Here is a 10,756-nt window from a genome sequence, read left to right on the forward strand (position 1 = left end):
CAAAATTTGTCTTTGTTTTTCTAAGCTGGGGAAGAACAGGCAATGGACACTACTGCAATCTGAATTGTAAATGTCAGCATCTATTTACAGGGGTCTCATTTTTTAATCTATTTTCTCCTGTCTTTGAGATACTACTTTTTCTATCACTGCAGTTCCTTCAGATAAAGGAAGGAATAGGTGTTTCACAACATGGCTGTTGTGAAAGCACAGTACTCTGAATTGCAGAGAGGTTCCAGAAAGTGCCCTGAGCTCTGGAATTTAAACTCTTAAGGATTAATTTGGTAAAAGGAAAAGCTTACTTTATTTTATCTTGTGTTGAAAAGATCTTTCAATTTGCATTGGACAACCAGCTGATCAGATAATGAACAAGATTGTAACAGCAACATAAGTGTTTTAAAAGAGTAAATGAACAATAATGTATCCAATTGGAACTAGAGAGGGAATGTAATTACCTGGAGCAGAATCTGTCCAGGATAAGGCTGAACACTTCTCTCTCCCCCAGAAAAAGTCACATACATTATAACAATTTCAAATCCTCAGAAGTTTTACTTCCCTCCTCCAGGAGAATGCTTTTAGCAGCACATGATGCAGAAGGAAGGTTACTACCTTCTGAATCACCAGCTCCTGTGATACCTGGATAGTTCTTCAAAGTTTTCCATAAAAGGACTGGGTGCAACGGAACTTAACTGGTGGTGACTGATACATTCATGATATAGATGGCAGTATAAAGTTCTAAACTAACACTTAGTTTTCCCCATTTATAATTCTGCATTCTTCCTGACTATGCCCTTCTTCACCCTGTTACCAGATATTCTAGAATAATGCATTGAACATGCCTGAGCAAAGACAGCACTAGGACATTGGTGGCAGTCCCAGTCGAGTATATGGGAAGTTAGGGTACTTCTGACTCTGCTTTACCAGAACATGAAAGTACAGAATTTTGACTTGGGAAGAGTGTTTGTAATTATAACTGAATGTCAGTACCAACATTTTGACTATCCTACCTTTCTTTTGTTCTTTGATTTTTTCTTTTCCGTTGTTACTCTATTTTAGAATACTCATGTATATCCGATTCAGACTCTCCTGGAGACAGAGAAAAAGTTACTGTTGATTTTTGTGAGCTTTATACCAGGACTTAAATTCAACCCTTGGAGGATATGCAACATTTAGCAATACTTGCATTTAAAATATATATTCACTTCTGGTTTATGTCAAGACAGGAGCAAGTATATTTAATGATGACAGGTCTAAAAATACTGTGTTTTTTTGTCTTCCTTCTCCCAGCAGCAGAATTATATCCCAATTAACGTAGCAATTTACACTGAAATATAGGTATGATTTTTCTTTGCTTCCTTTCATTTCTGTCCACTTCAGAATCAAGCCTTAATTAACACAGTGGGCCAAAAGCATTCACAGGGATCTCTTGAAATCATTAGTTACATTAGCAGTTCATTAGTTTTGGTACTCAGTTTGGTTAGAAGAACAAAATGTACAGCACAGAAAGGAGAATTAATTTCGTAACTTCATTAGATCATTTTCTTCTTAGCTTTCTTTGTACATATGGCCTTGTTCTGCCATATCTTTCCTCTGGCCATGGAAGCTGGTGCTGAAACTGCAATCAGGAAAGAGGTCTTAATGAGGATTGTTAGAATCTACACCAAGGAATACACACATTCCTTGCCTTTTAAAGCTAGACAAAAAGCAGGGTACTTTTTTTATTTTCTCCATTAATCTTTTTTGCAAAAAAGAATGCATTGTGGGGTTTTTAGCTGATAAAAATGTCTTTGTTTTACTTCTTTCTTAATACGTCCATAAAATGGCTAGCTCTCCCTGCCCTCCCCCAACAGCCAGTTCATTAAAGTGTTTACCACTAATCCAACTGTATATTTTAGTTGGAAGTTAATACTTTAGTGAAACTTTGTATCCCCCAAATAACCAGTGTAAAACTAGGAAAATGTTACAAGAATGTGTATATTGAAACCACCTCCAAATAAGTTGCTCCATTTGCCACAGGTCATGGCTCACCATCTGATCTGGAAAAGTTCTGACATTTTTTCATGTCATATGGATGCCATGATAATCAATGGCGTCAGAGCTGTGCAGAGATGTGTTGATGCCCTGCTCTGCCTTCCCTCGCTCCCTCTCACCACGCTCTTTGCAGCTTGCTTGGTTCACTTTAGCCTTTCAGGGTGGTTTATCAGCTCGTAGGCCTACAACCTGTTGGCCCCTTTCTGCTGTCACTTTTGGAAGGACTCAGGGGTCAAATCCCATCTTGTTCCTTAACTGGCCTGAGGTTCTGAGTAGATTGTTTATGTAATAGATTTGTTTTATTAATCCTTTCATTTTACGACTGCTATACTATGCAGCTCTGCAGAGCTTCAAATTGAAGATTTCATAATGTCCTATTCCCATGAGATGTCTCTATTGTTATATTCAATTTTTATCAATAAAAATACGCATTTGGAATGAAGATGCTGTCCTCTCCAAACCTTTCTTACAAATTCAGAATTGCTCCAAGGTCCCAAGCCTTTTAACTACCTCTGCACTACAGAATCTTCTATTACAACCTCGAGCAGCATAAAATTTATTCTAATTTGAGCTCTAGACAGTATTTTAACATTCAGAGGAGGTTGGGTGAAGGGGAGCCCTGTGAATCACTACAGGGATGGAGTGGAAGCTGTAGCCCTGGTGTTGCATTTCCTCGCGAGAAGGTGATATTCCTGTTGCCCTGGTGCTGTGTTTCACATGCTAAGGTGATACTCCACTGGCTGTGCTGGTTGTGCAGCCAGTTTGTGTGCGCTGTGTGGCATTTCCAAATTCAGTTCAAGTGAAAGAAAACACAGAGCCATGATTTTAATGATGTACTATAAAATAGAACTTCTATTTTTTAATTTATTTTTAAATGGTATTGCCACTTGAGTGGTTAGTTGTGCTCCCTGCTTTTCCTAACTCTTGTTTTCTGCATTCTTCCTTTTCCTTCCATTATGACTTTTCCTTAAAAAAATGAACAAATTATGCGAGTTTCAGACTCCAGTGAGGACACAATGAATTGCAGTAACAAATTTCATGTCATCTTTCTCTAACTCATATAGTTTCGTCTAAGCTTTATTATATATAATTTCATTATTTTAAAAGACAGCAACTTCCCCCCCCCCCCCTTCTTTTCTTTATCTTTTATCTTGTCTTCTTTTTTACTTTAACACAGCAGCTTAAACATTGCAAGTTAGTTCTGGGGTGGGGTTGTGTGATATAATCAACTTCAAGATAGTCTTTACATTTCCTGTCATCCGCTACAATACTGAAATTTATGCTCAGAGGTCAGCACTTACTTTATTTCTTTATTCTCCTTCAATGATATTAAAAGAGAGGAATGTAGCTTTTTTTTCCTGAAAACACTCTTAGATTAGCACCATGTTATTTAACAATTTTGGTACATAACATTGGATAGAGAGAAAGAGCAGTGCCTTGGAGATAATAGTCATTTTGTAGCCAGTTCTCGTGAACAGCTTTTTATCGTTTAAGTGAATTTTTTTTTGTCTGTCTTTGGGCATCCAGTAATGGAGGAAAAGCCCTCAGGAGTGAATCCTTCCTTTTATAGAAGAAGTTCTGAAGTGCTGCAGGCTTTCCCAGGTTGGCCCATGTCCTGCTCTCCCTGTATCTACCCTGTTCCAGGCATAACATTGTATTTTAATTCCCAGGAACATTCTGTGCATGGTTTAGACTGTTCGTGAATGCTGCATGTGTGGGGATTGCAGTACATAGGCACATCGGCTCCAGAAAGTGAACAGAGCTGCCCACATGATTCAATGTACAGAGAACACCAAGTGTCATCAGTTCACTGGGCCAGTAAGTCTCAGCATTCCATACTCGGGATTCCTGCTCCTCCAGCTGGGGTGTGATTAGATGGCTCTCAGATGGTAAGGGAGGACAGTGTCATGACTCCTTGCCACATACACACATTTGTGACACCTATGTTGAAAAGCTGTGCATGCACCAGTCCAATTTACACTCAGGAGATGTATTTTTTAAATGCTCTGTAATAAGCTACCTATTCACAACAGAATCATGAACAATTCTGTCATATAGGTGCCTGTCAGCTTGTTACAGCTCATTTCAGGTTTGTTACTGTATTTCCTAGTACAAGGTAGCTTGGCCTATAATTAGGAATCCTAAACACCACTAATAAATCTCAACTCTATTTTCTTTCAGAGTGTATCACTGGTGAAAAGCTTGCGAGCTGAACCCATATAGAAAGAGTCATTTCCCTAAAGGACAGTTAAAAACATTATATACCCTGTGTCCTATGGTTTGGTACCAGTATCACATAAAAGAATGTAGTTACGTGGAGATATTTACCATTCCTTTGTAAGATGGACAGTTCAACTTTAATTTCACCCTCCTATATATGCAATCACATAACATATAAACAAATTACAAAATTCATCAAAGAATATTGTTAAATACATGTCCAAAGTGAAATTGAACTAATTGGTTATTTGCTTACCCACACACTTCATAAGCACATACGTGGAGGCAAATAAACAAATAAGCAATTTTTGAGACATCAGTTTCCTAATAATTTGTCCACCTTTCTAATAGATTCTGAGTGACAACAGTAACAATATTTGGGAAAATGCACCATACCTATATGCATGTAAACATATAGTTAGGATTGCTCTGGGAATCCTGTTTTTGAATTTCCACACTTCTTTGCAATGAATTGTTTGACCTTCATGATGTATTAACATACAGATTTTTTTTTTTTAATTTAATATACCGATGAAATTGGGGCAGAGAACACAGATGACTGCCTCTGAGCCCTCAGGCTCCTGATTATCTCAGGATAACTGTGCCTTCCTGGAGTTGCTCAACTGCTGCATTAACAGTCTTTACTGTGAAGAAAGCAGCGTTAGATAAACATCATTCAGAAGGATATCTCTAATTGTTTGAGCCTACAGAAATAATTTGCCCCAAGCATCAGCAGGAGATAGGTGCGGTTTTCAGATCATCAAGAAATATCTTTGGCTAGTATCAACTCAGTGCTGCGTCATTCTCTTGTTTTAATTGACACTGAATGTATCACTTACTTACTCATTCTAACGTATTTACAAATCTTGATTAACTCACAATAGTTAAATGTCAATATATTCATAGCGGTTGCGGTTTTATAGGCTAGGGGTTACCTGCCTTTTTGTGTTTGAATCCCTCATCAGAGACAGTAAAGGACATTTATTTATGCCTAGGTGTTGGCTAGTGCCAGCAACAGCTGCCAGCAGCTGAACGTGGCACTGGGAAGATGCAGTGCCCAACAGAGGCATCTCAGGAGGTATCTTCACTCTGTGATTAAGCAGCTTCTCAAAACAAGCTGCCATCCTCATGCTTGCAGTCATGACAAAGAGCAGATCTAGGGAGTGAGGAGCTTCTAAGCCTCACAAGGCCACCACAGCTAACTACACTGGAGCAGGAGACCTTGCAGTTGCCCTCTCTGTGTGTTGTTGACAAGAGGTGTTTTGAAGATGACCCTCTTTGCCTCTCAGCTTCATATTTTCAGTGCGTGTTTGCTCTTTTTTACATGTTCACCATTTTGTCCTCCTGCATATGTCACCCAACTCTTCTTACAAATGTCCTGCATTCTTCCTCTTGCTCAAGTGCAGTGTCTGTGCACCCAGTGTCACTACACTTGGAAGTCATAGCTCATTGAATTGTCAGCACAGAAAATGTATATACATACCCTACTCAAAGTAGAAGTGTCGGGGTGCTTGGAATCTCCAACTGGAAGGTCTGTCCCACATAAGTGAGGCCACTATTCCAGTAAATTACATCTATTTCTGCTGCATAAAACTAGGGAAAGATTGGTTTCATGGGACCTTACCATATTTCCAGATTAATTGCATACAAATGAAATAGAAGATGCTGATACTATACTGGCAATATCAGATATTCCTGTCTCATTTACAGAAAGACAAGTTCTGTTTTATTTCCTCGTTATGAATAACAAGTGGCTTGATGGAAGTTCCTGGATGTTGGGATCTATATGAATACAGTAAAAATCAAAGTCATTCTATGAGGGAAAGAAAAGAAAATATAATTTGATTGTTCTTCTTTTTTTTGGGTAGTTTTATCTGTCCTCAGAAATACTTTCTTGCTAACAATTTGGATTTTGATAGAATATTCTATAGCACTGACTTTCCATCAGAATCTGTGTCTAGGCTATGTTTTATAAACTGCTTTTATTTAGATCGTCTCTCTCTTGTCTCCAGGGAATTTAATTTGAACTAACGTAGTTCCTTTTTTTTTATTTCTCAAGTTTTTTATTCGTATGTGACTCAAAATATCGTACCCTACGTCAAAGTATCCATTTATCCCTTGTGCATATATGTATAAAAGCACATACATATACACTAATGTATGACATTAATTTATGCAACACACATTATTTTAACAACATAATACCTATGCTTACACATACCTGTAGCATATATAATTATTATATAGGGCTATGTAATAATAATAATAATTACAACTGGGTATAAATGTATGTGATGAGAAAGATCGTAAGAGGGTTGTAACAACATGCTAGCTATTACTAGTGGTACTTATTTGCAGAGAGAAAATTGACCAAAATAACTGTAGTGGATTACGTGTTCCTGAAAAAGTAGCTGTTCTGGAATTGGCATTATAATTAAAATACATACCTTACTTTAATCCAGAGAAACGTTACGAGGTACAGAAACCCCATTATTATTCCTAATAGATTCCCCACAAGTTGAGAGCTGCATGTTGTGAACATTTATCTGTAGGCAGAAGCTAGTGTACTGTTACAAAGACGACACATTGCCACAGAAAGGCGTTAACGCTTCTGCTCTAACGTTGTGGTTTGGGAACATTGACGGCTTCTGAAGCCTCTCCTCTTTCCAGAGCGAGCACTCACAAATCTGCTGTAGGAAGAGATAAATAGCTAGACTTCAATCCCAGCCCGCTTCCACTCCTCTGAACGGCTCATTCAGAAGCACTCGGCTTTACAGACATTTTATCCTGAGGCTTTTATCATTGAAAGGAAGCGGGGACACGACTTCCCTGTTCCCACTGCCGGCTCCCCAGGTTGTGCATAGATCCGCTGCCACAATAGGCTGTAGTTGTCTTTCAGCAGCAAACACAAACCAGGCCACAGCTACAACAAACAGAGAAAAAGGAATAATAATAATAACCTCAGCTATTTTCAAGCTGAGGTAGATCCATGAAGTGCCACTGGTATTTTGGTTGCAAGATGATGAGATGTGAACTTGTTAAAATGACACAAAGCAATCCATTGTAATTATACTGATTAAAACGAGAAGGGTGTCAGACCAAGCACTTTTGCATCATGGATATTGTCTGTGAGGTTTTAAGGTCTGAAAATCACTTGTTCAGTCTTTAAAAAAATGTTTTTATCAGTGCAAAGTTTAGCAGTTTAACGATACCTGCATTCTATGCAACATATAGTCCTCCATTTAAACAAATCGAGGGTTTGATCTCATATTTACGACCAAGCTAAAACTTTCAGAGCTCTGAGTGCACAAGGAATGCATAATCAGATTTTAAGAGACTCATATCTTCAGCTCACAGCTGCCTTGAATATCCCTTAACAACATCTATTCCTAAGGCTTCCTCCCAGCTCAGAGGGAGAGGAAAAGATATTAATTAAGGATGCTACGCCAGTTCATACCAGCCAGAGATCCAACCTAATAGTTATAGTCCACAATAGAAAGAAGAGTTTTGATGGAGATCTCCAGGATACATATGCTAATTATCCAGGAGATAATTACTGGGTGCAATGGTAGGAAATGATGAGTACTCCTTACTCACACTGGCACCTGTAGGCCAAGTGTAAAATGGTGCTGGCTCCTTCATACTGGCAGATAAAGTAGTAACAGAAGAATCAAAGATACTCGGCAATGCTAAGGAAAAAGTCCTATATGAAAACTGTGTATATATTAACCAGCAGCTCTTTTGAGGATAGCAGGAATTTTTAGATTTAAATTGATATGCCAAAAGGGGTGCAAGAAACTGGCTGCTGGATTTCAAGTAATGAAAACTTTTTATCACTTTCTCCTGACCTGTCACGGTAATCTAATATTTCTTCTGGATTTCCCCAGTCCACGTGTTCTGTATTGTCCCCATGGGGTTTTCCCTATGATCTGTTTGAGATGTCAGTCTGCTGAAAGGATTCCTCTGGACCAGAAGACAACTTGGCAATGGGGCCTGTTGTGGCCATCTTTTGCCCAAGTGCCACAGAAGCTTCCCTGAATGCCCTCAGTACAAATATAGCATGGGACACTGCAACAGAGAGAGTGGGGTTGTGAGCTTAGATTGAAGTTTACTCTGTCATCGAAGACAACATTTCTGAAAGGATTTAAGTGCACAAACACATAAGAAATGCCCTACGAGGTCAGACCAACGATCTGCCTGGTCCTGTATTCTGCCTTTGACACAGATGGGAGACATTGTACAGGGAGAAGAGCAAGTGAGCCCTGACACCTTTTGTGGTCCATTCCTCGCATACGCCCCCAGCATCCACAACTGGTGTACTGGGGGTGTTGGAGGGTACCAGGTCCTTTTGATACTCATTTATGGACCTGTTGTCTGTGCATTTGTTAGAAGTTGCTCAACTGTTGTTCAGCTGAAATCTAGCTACATATCTGAAAATACTTGGGAGCTCAGAGTGAGGTTTGCTCCTAATGCTATTCACTAAATAGTCACAGTTTTTTCAGCATGAAGGCAAGCCTTAGGAAAAGACAAATCAATTTCTTTCTCTTGCTTCTTGGACTATATCTTTTCCCTTTAAGTTCCTTGGTTCCATCTCTTATTTGTAGCATTTCATTTTATTACTGTTGCTGCTTGAGTCCTGCAAGATTCCCAGTCTACCTCTTTGTACACATTTCCTTCTTTCCAATTCCTGAATGTTTTTTGCATATTAGATTTTCAGTATTTCTTTTTTTCTTCTTTTCTGGTTCTTGTACTCTTGTTTCCTTTCATACTGCACATCCGTCTTGTAAAGCAAACAGCTTAGTGTCATCTACCTCAGTGCACTATACTGTGTTTATTTCACAAAGATTTTTCAAAGTAGTTCTCAGAAAAAAGTTCTGTGACCCTTTGTGTATAAACTAGATGTCATATGTGGCTTCTCATGTGGTTTTCTCAGCTGAAAGGTGTAAGAAAGCATTCAAAAATGCTGGTGGCTTCTAATACAGGAGAGAGTTGAGATAGATTCGTACCAGCCTGCATTTCTGTTACAGTTGTCAGCAGAAACATCATGTAACATACAGAGTTATGGGGCAGGGTAAGGCCAAAATTCAGAGGCAATCTATTGGTCCCCACCTGGGACTTTTGGACCTTTAAGCATTAGTAAGTCTCCGTGAGGAAGCACCAGATCTGGCCCAAGACCGACGTGGTGCCTGAAGCAGACCCAATTTAGTGGCACACTTATAGACAAATTGTGCTCACTGCAAGATCAGGCTGGTGAGTCCCTCATCCCTGCTAGAGATCATACCAGGACCTCCCTAGGGAGGACAAGGGCAATGTGCAGGCTGTGTGTCCAGAGACATTGCTGTGCTGGCCACAAAGTTCCACCTGGTTGCCTTCCTCAGTGCCTGAGAAAGTGCAAGGCATGGTAGGGGGGTTCCCAGGATGGGCACCCAAAACCAGGCACGAGGGCACAAGCCAGCTGGGGTAGCTCAACTGAATCAGAGCCAGCAGCTACACAGTGCACTGTGCTACAGCATTTCCTTCTGCCTGGCCTTATGCTCACTCCTGCTCTGCTGCTGAGATATCGTCAGCAGTTTTAAAGCTGCATGAAAGCTGGCTGTTAGTTACTGTGAGGGGTGGGAGGGACAGAGCTCTAACTTCCCATCAGGTTTTCCACTAAGTAGAGTCTGGCCATACCTACAAGTTAACAGTCCTTCGTAATGAGTGTCCACGTAAATCAGAACCTTAATTTATTAAGTGAATTGCAGAAAACATGTCTCCTCTTCTACTATGTGTATTTAAAGAGTTCTGCCAATAAATTAAAAATCCCCTCCAAAATACTTCTCATTCCCCAGGGATCTTACAGCACCTCCCATGTCTGTCTTAGTGTCATTCTCCCAGTCTGTTTTGCACTACTGTTGAACAGAGCTCATACCTAGCAGCAGTTCTTCCAGAGCGCTACCTGTGAACTATAGGTCCTTCTAGGCCTGGTGTCTATGCTGCTGTTTGTCTTGAGCTTAGTCCTCCGGGGATCTAAGCAGATTTGTCATCTAGAAGTAGGTGGAGTATAAGGTGATATCAGTACAACTGCAGAAAATTTAAAAAATAAATATACCTGCATTGTAAGAGAAATGAAGCCTTAATTATTCAGCATTCATCACCTTCTTGGGACAATATAGCTTTGTGATTCTTTAAAAGCTTAATTTTATTTTGATTTTTTTCCCCAACTTTGTACAGTTATATCAACCTTCCCTACGCACCTTTCAACACTACAGTCTGTAGCAGAGTACAGCTCTGCCATAGGGAAGGTCACAATCCTTTTATAAGATAGATATTATTGAAAGGTAAGGTACACTTTGGGCACTATTCTTCCCTAGCTTTGCTACTGGGGGAAATATGCAGATTGTCTTAACTATTCAATATCTCCTCCAGTGCAGAGGGAAGTTAGACCTAAGGCCTTGTTTCCTTCCTGGTGAAGGAGCAGACCCACTGCTTCATGCAGTAAAAAGAAATAACGTTTGTCTCTACTCCC

This window comes from Numenius arquata, chromosome 2 (genome assembly GCF_964106895.1).
Source record: "Numenius arquata chromosome 2, bNumArq3.hap1.1, whole genome shotgun sequence".
NCBI lineage: Eukaryota > Metazoa > Chordata > Aves > Charadriiformes > Scolopacidae > Numenius > Numenius arquata.